Source organism: Schistocerca americana, unplaced genomic scaffold (genome assembly GCF_021461395.2).
Source record: "Schistocerca americana isolate TAMUIC-IGC-003095 unplaced genomic scaffold, iqSchAmer2.1 HiC_scaffold_17, whole genome shotgun sequence".
Taxonomy (NCBI): domain Eukaryota; kingdom Metazoa; phylum Arthropoda; class Insecta; order Orthoptera; family Acrididae; genus Schistocerca; species Schistocerca americana.
In genome coordinates this window covers 7,455,504-7,469,768 of record NW_025725790.1, presented here as the reverse complement: position 1 = coordinate 7,469,768, position 14,265 = coordinate 7,455,504, and positions in this window count along the sequence as shown.

Sequence of the window (14,265 nt, the reverse complement as noted above, 5' to 3'; positions counted from 1 at the left end):
CAAGTCGGCTGGAGGACGATGTATTGAATCTCGACGCAATTTGAGTGTTCCATCGTCATTAGGAAGCCCTGAACGTTACAATTAACAATCATTTTCGCGTCGGATTCGAAAATCTAGTTTCACAGGTGAACGACCATAAGGAACCCGAGGCAGCATTATCCCCATGGAGAGAAGTCGGCTGGAGGACGATATATTGAATCTCGACCCAATTTGAGTATTCCATCGTCATTAGGAGGCCCTGAACGTTGCAATTAACTATCGGTTTTGAGTCGGATTCGAAAATCTAGACTCACTGGAGATCGATCATAAGGTGCCCGAGGCAGCAATAGACCCTTGGAGACAAGTCAGTTGGAGGTCGATGTATTTAACCTTGACGCAATTTGAGCGTTACATCGTCAGTAGGAGGCCTTTGAACGTTGCAATTAACTATCAGTTTTGCGTCGGATTCGAAAATCGAGACTCACAAGTGAACGACCATAAGGTGCCCGAGGCAGCAATAGAAACTTGGAGACAAGTCGGCTGAAAGACGATGTATTGAATCTCGACGCAATTTGAATGTTCTATCGTTATTAGGAGGCCCTGAACGTTACAATTAACTATCAGTTTTGCGTCGGATTCGAAATTCTAGACTCACAGGAGAATGACCATAAGGTGCCTGAGGAAGCAATGGACCCTTGGAGATAAGACGCCTTGAGGCCGATGTATTGAATCTCGACGCAATTTGAGTGTCCTACCGTCATTAGGAGGCCCTGAACGTTACAATTAGCCATCAGTTTCGCGTCGGATTCGAAAATCTAGACTCACAGGAGACGGACCACATGGAGCCCGAGGCAGCCATATCCCCTTGTAGACAAGTCGAGTGGAGGACGATGTATTGATTCTCGACGCAATTTGAGTATTCCATCGTCATTAGGAGGCCCTGAACGTTGCAATTAACTATCAGTTTGGCGTCGAATTCGAAAATCGAGAATCACAGGAGAACGACCATAATGTGCCCGAGGCCGCAATAGAACCTTGGAGACAAGTCGGCTCGAGGCCGATGTATCGAATCTCGACGATATTTGAGTGTTCCATCGTCATTAGGAGGCGGTGAAATTTACAATTAACTATCATTTTTGCGTCGGATTCGAAAATCTAGACTCACAGGAGGCGGACTATATGGTGCCCGAGGCAGCAATAGAACCTTGGAAACAAGTCGGCTGAAGGACAATGTATTGAATCTCGACGCAATTTGAGTGTTCCATCGTCATTAGGAGGCCCCGAACGTTACAATTAACTATCAGTGTTGCTTCGGATTCGAAAATCTAGTCTCACAGGAGAACGACCATAAGGTGTCCGAGGCAGCAATAGACTCTTGGAGACAAGTCGGCTGAAGGACGATGTATTGAATCTCGACCCAATTTAATTGTTCCATCGTCATTAGGAGTCCCTGAACGTTACAATTCACTATCAGTTTTGCGTCGGATTCTAAAATCTAGACTCACAGGAGAACGACCCTAAGGTGCCCGAGCCAGCTATAGACCGTTGGAGACAAGTCGGCTGATGGACGATGTATTGAATCTCGACGCAATTGGAGTGTTCCATCGTCATTAGGAGGCGCTGAACGTTACAATGAACTATCATTTTTTCGTCGGATTCGAAAATCTAGTCTCACAGGAGACGGACCATATGGTGCCCGAGGCAGCAATACTCCTTGGAGACAAGTCGGCTGGAGGACGATGGATTGAACCGCGACGCAATTTGTGTGTCCCATCGTTATTAGGAGGCCCTGAACGTTACAATTAACTATCAGTTTCGCATCGGAATCGAAAATCTAGACTCACAGGAGACGGACCATATGGTGCCCGAGTCAGCAATGTCCCCTTGGAGACAAGTCGGCTGGAGGCCGATGTATTGAATCTCCACGCAATTTGAGTGTTCCATCGTCATTAGGAGGGCTTGAACGTTACAATTAAGTATCAGTTTTGCTTCGAATTCTAAATTCTAGAGTCACTGGAGACCGATCATAAGGTGCCGGAGCCAGCAATAGACCGTTGGAGACAAGTCGGCTGAAGGACGATGTATTGAATCTCGACGCAATTGGAGTGTTCCATCGTCATTAGGAGGCCCTGAACCTTACAATTAACTATCAGTTTCGCGTCGGATTTAAAAATCTAGACACACAGGAGACGGACCACATGGAGCCTGAGGCAGCAATATCCCCTTGTAGACAAGTCTGCTGGAGGACGATGTATTGATTCTCGACGCAATTTGAGTGTTCCATCGTCATTAGGAGGCCCTGAACGTTACAATTAACTCTCATTTTAGCGTCGTATTCGAAAATCTAGACTCACAGGAGACGGAAGATATGGTGCCCGATGCAGCAATACCCATTGCAAACAAGTCTGCAGGAGGACGATGTATTGAACCTCGTCGCAATTTGAGTGTTCCATCGTCATTAGGAGGCCCTGAGCGTTGCAATTAACTATCAGTTTTGCGTCGGATTAGAAAATCGAGACTCACAGGCGAACGACCAAAAGGTCCTCGAGGCAGCAATAGACATTTGGAGACAAGTCGGCTGGAGGACGATGTATTGAATCTCGACGCAATTTGAGTGTTCCATCGTCAATAGGAGGCCCTGAATGTTACAATTAACTATCAGTTTTTCGTCGGAATCGAAAATCTACACTCACTGGAGACGGACCATAAGGTACCCGAGGCTGCAATATCACCTTGGAGACATGTCCGCTGGAGGACGATGTATTGAATCGCGACGCAATCTGAGTGCCCCATCGTCATTAGGAGGCCCTGAACATTACAATTAACTATCAGTTTTGCGCCGGATTCGAAAATGTAGAATCAAATGAGACGGACCATGTGGTGCCCGAGGCAGCGATATGCCCTTGGAGACAAGTCGGCTGGAGGACGATGTATTGAATCTCGACGCAATTTGAATGTTTCATCGTCATTAGGAGGCCCTAACATTTACTATTAATTATCAGTTATGCGTCGGATTCGAAAATCTAGACTCACTGGAGAACGACCACAAGGTCCTCGATGCAGCAATAGACATTTGGAGACAAGTCGGCTGGAGGACGATGTATTGAATCTCGACGCAATTTGAGTGTTCCATCGTCAATAGGAGGCCCTGAATGTTACAATTAACTATCAGTTTTTCGTCGGAATCCAAAATCTAGACTCAATGGAGACGGACCATAAGGTGCCCAAGGCAGCAATATCCCCTTGGAGACCAGTCCGCTCGAGGACGATGTATTGAATCGCGACGCAATTTGAGTGCCCCATCGTCATTAGGAGGCCCTGAACGTTACAATTAACTATCAGTTTTGCGTCGGATTCGAAAATGTAGAATCAACGGAGACGGACCATGTGGTGCCCGAGGCACCGTTGTGCCCTTGGGGACAAGTCGGCTGGAGGCCGCTGTATTGAATCTCGACGCCATGTGAGCGTTCCATCGTCATTAGGAGGCGCTGAACGTTACTATCATTTTTGCGTCGGATTCGAAAATCTAGACTCACAGGAGTCGGACCATGTGGTGCCCGAGGCAGCAATACCCCTTGGAGACGAGTCGGCTGGAGAACGATGTATTGACTCTCGACGCAATTTGAGTGTTCCATCGTCATTAGGAAGCCCTGAACGTTACAAATAACAATCAGTTTCGCGTCGGATTTGTAAATCTGGACTCACAGGAGAACGACCATAAGGTGCACAAGGCAGCATTATGCCCATGGAGAGAAGTTGGCTGGAGGACGATGTATTGAATCTCGGCGCAATTTCAGTAATCCATCGTCATTAGGAGTCCCTGAACGTTACAATTAACTTTCCGTTTTGCGTCGGGTTCGAAAATCTAGACTCACAGGAGAAAGATCATAAGGTGCCCGAGGCAGCAATAGAAACTTGGAGACAAGTCGGCTGCAGGACGATATATTGAATCTCGACGCAATTTGAGTGTTCCATCGTTATTAGGAGGCCCTGAACGTTACAATTAACTATCAGTTTCGCATCGGAATCGAAAATCTAGACTCACAGGAGACGGACCATTTGGTGCCCGAGGCAGCATTGACGGCACAAGTCGGCTCGTGGCAGCTGTATTGAATCTCGACGCAATTTGAGTGTTCCATTGTCATTAGGAATCCCTGTGCGTTACAATTAACTATCGGTTTTGCGTCGGATTCGAGAATCTAGACTCACAGGAGAACGACCATAAGGTGTCCGAGGCAGCAATAGACTCTTGGAGTCAAGTCGGCTGAAGGACGATGTATTGAATCTTGACGCAATTTGAGTGTTCCATCGTCATTAGGAGGCCCTGAATATTACAATTAACTATCACTTTCGCGTCGGATTCGAAATTCTAGTCTCACAGGAGACGGACCACATGGTGCCCGAGGCAGCAATATCCCCTTGAGACAAGTCGGCTGGAGGACGATGTATTTAACCTCGACGCAATTTGAGTGTTCCATCGTCATTAGGAGGCCCTGAACGTCGCAATTAACTATCAGTTTTGCGTCGGATTCGAAAATCGAGACTCACAAGAGAACGAGCATAAGGTGCCCGAGGCAGCAATAGAAACATCGAGACAAGTCAGCTGAAAGACGATGTATTGAATCTCGACGCAATTTGAATGTTCTATCGTTATTAGGAGGCCCTGAACGTTACAATTAACTATCAGTTTTGCGTCGGATTCGAAATTCTAGACTCACAGGAGAACGACCATAAGGTGCCTGAGGAAGCAGTAGACCCTTGGAGATAAGTCGCATTGAGGCCGATGTATTGAATCTCGACGCAATTTGAGTGTCCCACCGCCATTAGGAGGCCCTGAACGTTACAATTAGCTATAAGTTTCGCGTCGGATTCGAAAATCTAGACTCACAGGAGACGGACCACATGGAGCCCGAGACAGCCATATCCCCTTGTAGACAAGTCGACTGGAGGACGATGTATTGATTCTCGAACAATTTGAGTGTTCCATCGTCATTAGGAGGCCCTGAACGTTGCAATTAACTATCAGTTTTCCGTCGAATTCGAAAATCGAGAATCACAGGAGAACGACCATAATGTGCCCGAGGCCGCAATAGAACCTTGGACACAAGTCGGCTCGAGGCCGATGTATCGAATCTCGACGATATTTGAGTGTTCCATCGTCATTAGGAAGCCCTGAACGTTACAATTAACAATCATTTTCGCGTCGGATTCGAAAATCTAGTTTCACAGGTGAACGACCATAAGGAACCCGAGGCAGCATTATCCCCATGGAGAGAAGTCGGCTGGAGGACGACCCAATTTGAGTATTCCATCGTCATTAGGAGGCCCTGAACGTTACAATTAACTATCGGTTTTGATTCGGATTCGAAAATCTAGACTCAATGGAGATCGATCATAAGGTGCCCGAGGCAGCAATAGACCCTTGGAGACAAGTCAGTTGGAGGACGATGTATTTAACCTCGACGCAATTTGAGCGTTACATCGTCATTAGGAGGCCCTGAACGTTGCAATTAACTATCAGTTTTGCGTCGGATTCGAAAATCGAGACTCACAAGAGAACGACCATAAGGTGCCCGAGGCAGCAATAGAAACATCGAGACAAGTCGGCTGAAAGGCGATGTATTGAATCTCGACGCAATTTGAATGTTCTATCGTTATTAGGAGGCCCTGAACGTTACAATTAACTATCAGTTTTGCGTCGGATTCGAAATTCTAGACTCAGAGGAGAGCGACCATAAGGTGCCTGAGGAAGCAATAGACCCTTGGAGATAAGTCGCATTGAGGCCGATGTATTGTATCTCGACGCAATTTGAGTGTTTTACCGTCATTAGGAGGCCCTGAACGTTACAATTAGCTATCAGTTTCGCGTCGGATTCGAAAATCTAGACTCACAGGAGACGGACCACATGGAGCCCGAGGCAGCCATATCCCCTTGTAGACAAGTCAACTGGAGGACGATGTATTGATTCTCGACGCAATTTGAGTGTTCCATCGTCAATAGGAGGCCCTGAACGTTGCAATTAACTATCAGTTTTGCGTCGAATTCGAAAATCGAGAATCACAGGAGAACGACCATAATGTGCCCGAGGCCGCAATAGAACCTTGGAGACAAGTCGGCTCGAGGCCGATGCATCGAATCTCGACGATATTTGAGTGTTCCATCGTCATTAGGAGGCGCTGAAATTTACAATTAACTATCATTTTTGCGTCGGATTCGAAAATCTAGACTCACAGGAGGCGGACTATATGGTGCCCGAGGCAGCAATACCCCTCGGAGACAATTCGGCTGGAGAACGATGTTCCAACCTCGACGCAATTTGAGTGTTCCGTCGTCATTAAGAGGCCCTGAACGTTGCAATTAACTATCAGTTTTGCGTCGGATTCGGCAATCGAGACTCACAGGAGAACGACCATAAGGTGCCCGAGGCAGCAATAGAACCTTGGAGACAAGTCGGCTGAAGGACGATGTATTGAATCTCGACGCAATTTGAGTGTTCCATCGTCATTAGGAAGCCCTGAACGTTACAATTAACAATCATTTTCGCGTCGGATTCGAAAATCTAGTTTCACAGGTGAATGACCATAAGGAACGCGAGGCAGCATTATCCCCATGGAAAGAAGTCGACTGGAGGACGATGTATTGATTCTCGACGCAATTTGAGTGTTCCATCGTCATTAGGAGGCCCTGAACGTTGCAATTAACTATCAGTTTTGCGTCGAATTCGAAAATCGAGAATCACAGGAGAACGACCATAATGTGCCCGAGGCAGCAATATACCATTGGAGACAAGTCGGCTGGAGGCCGATGAATTGAATCTCGACGCAATTTGTGTGTTCCATCGTCATTAGGAGGCGCTGAACGTTGCAATTAACTATCATTTTTGAGACGGACCATATGGTACCCGAGGCAGCAATACCCCTAGGAGATAAGTCGGCTGGAGGCCGATGAATCTCGACGCAATTTGAGTGTTCCATCGTCATTAGGAGGCCCTGAACATACCAATTAACTATCAGTTTTGCGTCGGATTCGAAAATTTAGACTCACAGTTGAACGACCATAAGGTACCCGAGGCAGCATTATCCCCATGGAGAGAAGTCGGCTGGAGGACGATATATTGAATCTCGACCCAATTTTAGTATTCCATCGTCATTAGGAGGCCCTGAACGTTACAGTTAACTATCAGTTTTGCGTCGGGTTCGAATCTAGACTCACAGGAGAAAGACCACAAGGCGCCCGAGGCAGCAATGGACCCTTGGAGACAATTCGGCTGAACGACGATGTATTGAATTTCGACGCAATTTGAGTTTTCGAACGTCATTAGGAAGCCGTGAACGTTACAATTAACAATCATTTTCGCGTCGGATTCGAAAATCTAGACTCACAGGTGAACGACCATAAGGTACCCGAGGCAGCATTATCCCCATGGAGAGATGTCGGCTGGAGGACGATATATTGAATCTCGACGCAATTTGAGTATTCCATCGTCATTAAGAGGCCCTGAACGTTGCAATTAACTATCAGTTTTGCGTCGAATTCGAAAATCGAGAATCACAGGAGAACGACCATAATGTGCCCGTGGCCGCAATACAACCTTGGAGACAAGTCGGCCCGAGGCCGATGTATTCTATCTCGACGATATTTGAGTGTTCCATCGTCATTAGGAGGCGCTGAAATTTACAATTAACTATGATTTTTGCGTCGGATTCGAAAATTTAGGCTCACAGGAGGCGGACCATTTGGTGCCCTAGGCAGCAATACCCCTCGGAGACAATTCGGCTGGAGAACGATGTCTCAACCTCGACGCAATTTGAGTGTTCCATCGTCATTAAGAGGCCCTGAACGTTGCAATTAACTATCAGATTTGCGTCTGATTCGAAAATCGAGACTCACAGGAGAACGACTATAAGGTGCCCGTGGCAGCAATAGAACCTTGGAGACAAGTCGGCTGAAGTACGATGTATTGAATCTCGACGCAATTTGAGTGTTCCATCGTCATTAGGAGGCCCCGAACGTTGCAATTAACTAGCAGTTATGGGTCGGATTCGAATTATCTAGACTCACAGGAGAACGACCATAAGGTGCCCGAGGCAGCAATAGCCCCTTGGAGAGATGTCGGCTGGAGGCCGATGTATTGAATCTCGACGCAATTTGAGTGTTCCATCGTCATTAGGAGGCGCTGAACGTTGCAATTAACAATCATTTTCACGTCGGATTCGAAAATATAGTTTCACAGGTGAGCGACCATAAGGTACCCGAGGCAGCATTATCCCCATGGAGAGAAGTCGGCTGGAGGACGATGTATTGAATCTCGACCCAATTTGAGTATTCCATCGTCATTAGGAGGCCCTGAACGTTGCAATTAACTATCAGTTTTGCGTCGGATTCGAAATTCTAGACTCACAGGAGAACGACCATAAGGTGCCTGAGGAAGCAATAGACCCTTGGAGAGAAGTCGCCTTGAGGCCGATGTATTGAATCTCGACGCACTTTGAGTGTTCCACCGTCATTAGGAGGCCCTGAACATACCAATTAACTATCAGTTTTGCTTCGGATTCGAAAATTTAGACTCACAGGTGAACGACCATAAGGTACCCGAGGCAGCATTATCCCCATGGAGAGAAGTCGGCTGGAGGACGATATATTGAATCTCGACCCAATTTTAGTATTCCATCGTCATTAGAAGGCCCTGAGCGTTACAGTTAACTATCAGTTTTGCGTCGGGTTCGAATCTAGACTCACAGGAGAACGACCACAAGGTGCCCGAGGCAGCAATGGACCCTTGGAGACAAATCGGCTGAATGACGATGTATTGAATTTCGACGCAATTTGAGTTTTCCAACGTCATTAGGAAGCCCTGAACGTTACAATTAACAATCATTTTCGCGTCGGATTCGAAAATCTAGAATCACAGGTGAACGACCATAAGGTACCCGAGGCAGCATTATCCCCATGGAGAGATGTCGGCTGGAGGACGATATATTGAATCTCGACGCAATTTGAGTATTCCATCGTCATTAGGAGGCCCTGAACGTTGCAATTAACTATCAGTTTTGCGTCGAATTCGAAAATCGAGAATCACAGGAGAACGACCATAATGTGCCCGAGGCCGCAATAGAACCTTGGAGACAAGTCGGCCCGAGGCCGATGTATTGAATCTCGACGATATCTGAGTGTTCCATCGTCATTAGGAGACGCTGAAATTTACAATTAACCATCATTTTTGCGTCGGATTCGAAAATCTAGGCTCACAGGAGGCGGACCATATGGTGCCCGAGGCAGCGATACCCCTCGGAGACAATTCGGCTGGAGAACGATGTTTCAACCTCGACGCAATTTGAGTGTTCCATCGTCATTAAGAGGCCCTGAACGTTGCAATTAACTATCAGTTTTGCGTCGGATTCGAAAATCGAGACTCACAGGAGAACGACCATAAGGTGCCCGAGGCAGCAATAGAACCTTGGAGACAAGTCTGCTGAAGGACGATGTATTGAATCTGGACGCAATTTGAGTGTTCCATCGTCATTAGGAGGCCCCGAACGTTGCAATTAATTAGCAGTTATGGGTTGGATTCGAAAATCTAGACTCACCGGAGAACGACCTAAAGGTGCCCGAGGCAGCAATAGCCCCTTGGAGACAAGTCGAATGGAGGCCGATGTATTGAATCTCGACGCAATTTGAGTGTTCCATCGTCATTATGAGGCCCTGAAAGTTACAATTAAATATCAGTTTTTCGTCGGAATCGAAAATCTAGACTCACTGGAGACGGACCATGTGGTGCCCGAGGCAGCAATATCCCCTTGGAGACCAGTCCTCTGAAGGACGCTGTATTGAATCGTGACGCAATTTGTGTGCCCCATCGTCATTAGGAGGCGCTGAACGTAGCAATTAACTATCAGTTATGTGTCGGATTCTTAAATCAAGACTCACAGGAGAACGACCACAAGGTGCACGAGGCAGCAATAGACATTTCGACCCAAGTCGTCTGGATGCCGATGTATTCAATCTCGACGCAATTTGAGTGTTCCATCGTCATTAGGAGGCGCTGAACGTTGCAATTATCTATCATTTTTGCGTCGGATTCGAAAATCTACACTCACAGGAGACGGACCACATGGAGACCGAGGCAGCCATATCCCCTTGTAGACAAGTCGGCTGGAGGACGATGTATTGATTCTCGACGCAATTTGAGTGTTCCATCGTCATTAGGAGGCCCTGAACGTTGCAATTAACTATCAGTTTTGCGTCGAAATCGAAAATCGAGAATCACAGGAGAACGACTATAATGTGCCCGAGGCCGCAATAGAACCTTGGAGACAAGTCGGCTCGAGGCCGATGTATTGAATCTCGACGGTATTTGAGTGATCCATCGTCATTAGGAGGCGCTGAAATTTACAATTAACTATCATTTTTGCGTCCGATTCGAAAATCTAGACTCACAGGAGGCGGACCTTATGGTGCCCGAGGCAGCAATACCCCTCGGGGACAATTCGGCAGGAAAACGATGTTTCAACCTCGACGCAATTTGAGTGTTCCATCGTCATTAAGAGGCCCTGAACGTTGCAATTAACTATCAGTTTTGCGTCGGATTCGAAAATCGAGACTCACAGGAGAACGACCATAAGGTGCCCAAGGCAGCAATAGAACCTTGGAGACAAGTCGGCTGAAGGACGATGTATTGAATCTCGACGCAATTTCAAAGTTCCATCGTCATTAGGAGGCCCCGAACGTTACAATTAACTATCACTTTTGCTTCGGATTCGAAACTCTAGACTCACAGGAGAACGACCATAAGGTGTCCGAGGTAGCAATACACTCTTGGAGACAAGTCGGCTGTAGGACGATGTATGAATCTCGACCCAATTTGATTGTTCCATCGTCATTAGAAGGCCCTGAACGTTGCAATTAACTATCAGTTTTGCGTCGAATTCGAAAATCGAGAATCACAGGAGAACGACCATAATGTGACCGAGGCCGCAATAGAACCATGGAGACAAGTCGGCTCGAGGCCGATGTATTGAATGTCGACGATATTTGAGTTTTCCATCGTCATGAGGAGGCGCTAAAATTTACAATTAACTATCATTTTTGCGTCGGATTTGAAAATCTAGACTCACAGGAGAACGACCATAAAGTGCCCGAGGCAGCAATATACCATTGGAGACAAGTCGGCTGGAGGCCGATGTATTGAATCTCCACGCAATTTGAGTGTTCCATCGTCATTAGGAGGCGCTGAACGTTACAATTAACTATCAGTTTCGCGTCGGAATCGAAAATCTAGACCCACAGGACACGGACCACATGGAGCCAGAGGCAGCAATAGACTCTTGGAGACAAGTCGGCTGAAGGACGCTGTATTGAATCTCGACCCAATTTGATTGTTCCATCGTCATTAGGAGGCCCTGAAAGTTACAATTAACAATCAGTTCCGCGTCGGAGCGAATATGTAGACGCACTGGAGAACGCCCATAAAAAGCCCGAGGCAGCATTAGCCCCATGGAGAGAAGTCGGCTGGAGGACGATATATTGAATCTCGACCCAATTTGAGTATTCCATCGTCATTAGGAGGCCCTGAACGTTACAATTAACTATCAGTTTTGCGTCGGGTTCGAATCTAGACTCACAGGAGAACGACCACAAGGTGACCGAGGCAGCAATAGACATTTGGACCCAAGTCGGCTGGAGGCCGATGTATTCAATCTCGACGCAAATTTGAGTGTTCCAACGTCATTAGGAGGCGCTGAGCGTTGCAATTAACTATCATTTTTGCGTCGAATTCGAAAATCTAGACTCACAGGAAACGGAGCACATGGTGCCGGAGGCAGCAATACCCCTAGGAGACAAGACGGCTGGAGGCCGATGTATTGAATCTCAACGCAATTAGAGTGTTCCATCGTCTTTAGGAGGCCTTGAACATTACAATTAACTATCAGTTTTGCGGCGGATTCTAATATCTAGACTCACAGGGGAACGACCAAAAGGCGCCCGAGGCAGCAATTGACCCTTGGAGACAAATCGGCTGAATGACGATGAATTGAATCTCGACGCAATTTGAGTGTTCCATCGTCATTAGGAGCACCTGAATGTTACAATTAACTATAAGTTTTTCGTCGGATTCGAAAATCTAGACTCACTGGAGACTGACCGTAAAGTGTCCGAGTCAACAATATCCCCTTGGAGACCAGTCCGCTGGAGGACGATGTATTGAATCGCGACGCAATTTGAGTGCCCCATCGTCATTAGGAGGCCCTGAACGTTACAATTAACTATCAGTTTTGCGTCGGATTCGAAAATCGAAACTCACAAGAGAACGACCATAAGGTTCCCGAGGCGGCAATAGAACCTTGGAGACAAGTCGGCTGAAGGACGATGTATTGAATCTCGACCCAATTTGATGTGTTCCATCGTCATTAGGAGGCCCTGAAAGTTACAATTAACTATCAGTTTTGCGTCGGATTCGAAAATCGAGACTCACAGGAGAACGACCATAATGTGCCCGAGGCCGCAATAGAACCTTGGAGACAAGTCGGATCGAGGCCGATGTATTGAATCTCGACGCAATTTGAGTGTTCCATCGTCATTAGGAGGCGCTGAAATTTACAATTAACTATCATATTTGCGTCTGATTCGAAAATCTAGACTCACAGGAGGCGGACCATATGGTGCCCGAGGCAGCAATAGACTCTTGGAGACAAGTCGGCTGAAGGACGATGTATTGAATCTCGACACAACTTGATTGTTCCATCGTCATTAGGGGGCGCTGAACGTTGCAAATAACTATCATTTTTGAGACGGACCATATGGTGCCCGAGGCAGCAATACCCCTTGGAGACAAGTCGGCTGGAGGCCGATGTATTGATCTCGACGCAATTTGAGTGTTCCATCGTCATTAGGAGCACCTGAATGTTACAATTAACTATGAGTTTTTCGTCGGATTCGAAAATCTAGACTCACTGGAGACTGCCCATAAGTGTCCGAGTCAACAATATCCCCTTGGAGACCAGTCCGCTGGAGGACGATGTATTGAATCGCGACGCAATTTGAGTGCCCCATCGTCATTAGGAGGCCCTGAACGTTACAATTAACTATCAGTTATGGATCGTATTCGAAAATCTAGACTTACAGGAGAACGACCATAAGGTGCCCGAGGCAGCAATAGACCCTTGGAGACAAGTCGGCTGGAGGCCGAGGTATTGAATCTCGACGCAATTTGAGTGTTCCATCGTCATTAGGAGGCGCTGAACGTTGCAATTAACTATCATTTTTGCGTCGGATCCGAAAATCTAGACTCACAGGAGACAAACCACATGGAGGTCACAGGCAGCCATATCCCCTTGTAGACAAGTCGGCTGGAGGACGATGTATTGATTCTCGACGCAATTTGAGTGTTCCATCGTCATTAGGAGGCCCTGAACGTTGCAATTAACTATCAGTTTTGCGTCGAAATCGTAAATCGAGAATCACAGGAGAACGACTATAATGTGCCCGAGGCCGCAATAGAACCTTGGAGACAAGTCGGCTCCAGGCCGATGTATTGAATCTCGACGATATTTGAGTGATCCATCGTCATTAGGAGGCGCTGAAATTTACAATTAACTACCATTTTTGCGTCCGATTCGAAAATCTAGACTCACAGGAGGCGGACCTTATGGTGCCCGAGGCAGCAATACCCCTCGGAGACAATTCGGCAGGAAAACGATGTTTCAACCTCGACGCAATTTGAGTGTTCCATCGTCATTAAGAGGCCCTGAACGTTGCAATTAACTATCAGTTTTGCGTCGGATTCGAAAATCGAGACTCACAGGAGAACGACCATAAGGTGCCCGAGGCAGCAATAGAACCTTGGAGACAAGTCGGCTGAAGGACGATGTATTGAATCTCGACGCAATTTCAAAGTTCCATCGTCATTAGGAGGCCCCGAACGTTACAATTAACTATCAGTTTTGCTTCGGATTCGAAAATCTAGACTCACAGGAGAACGACCATAAGGTGTCCGAGGTAGCAATAGACTCTTGGAGACAAGTCGGCTGTAGGACGATGTATGAATCTCGACCCAATTTGATTGTTCCATCGTCATTAGAAGGCCCTGAACGTTGCAATTAACTATCAGTTTGGCGTCGAATTCGAAAATCGAGAATCACAGGAGAACGCCCATAATGTGCCCGAGGCCGCAATAGAACCATGGAGACAAGTCGGCTCGAGGCCGATGTATTGAATGTCGACGATATTTGAGTTTTCCATCGTCATGAGGAGGCGCTAAAATTTACAATTAACTATCATTTTTGCGT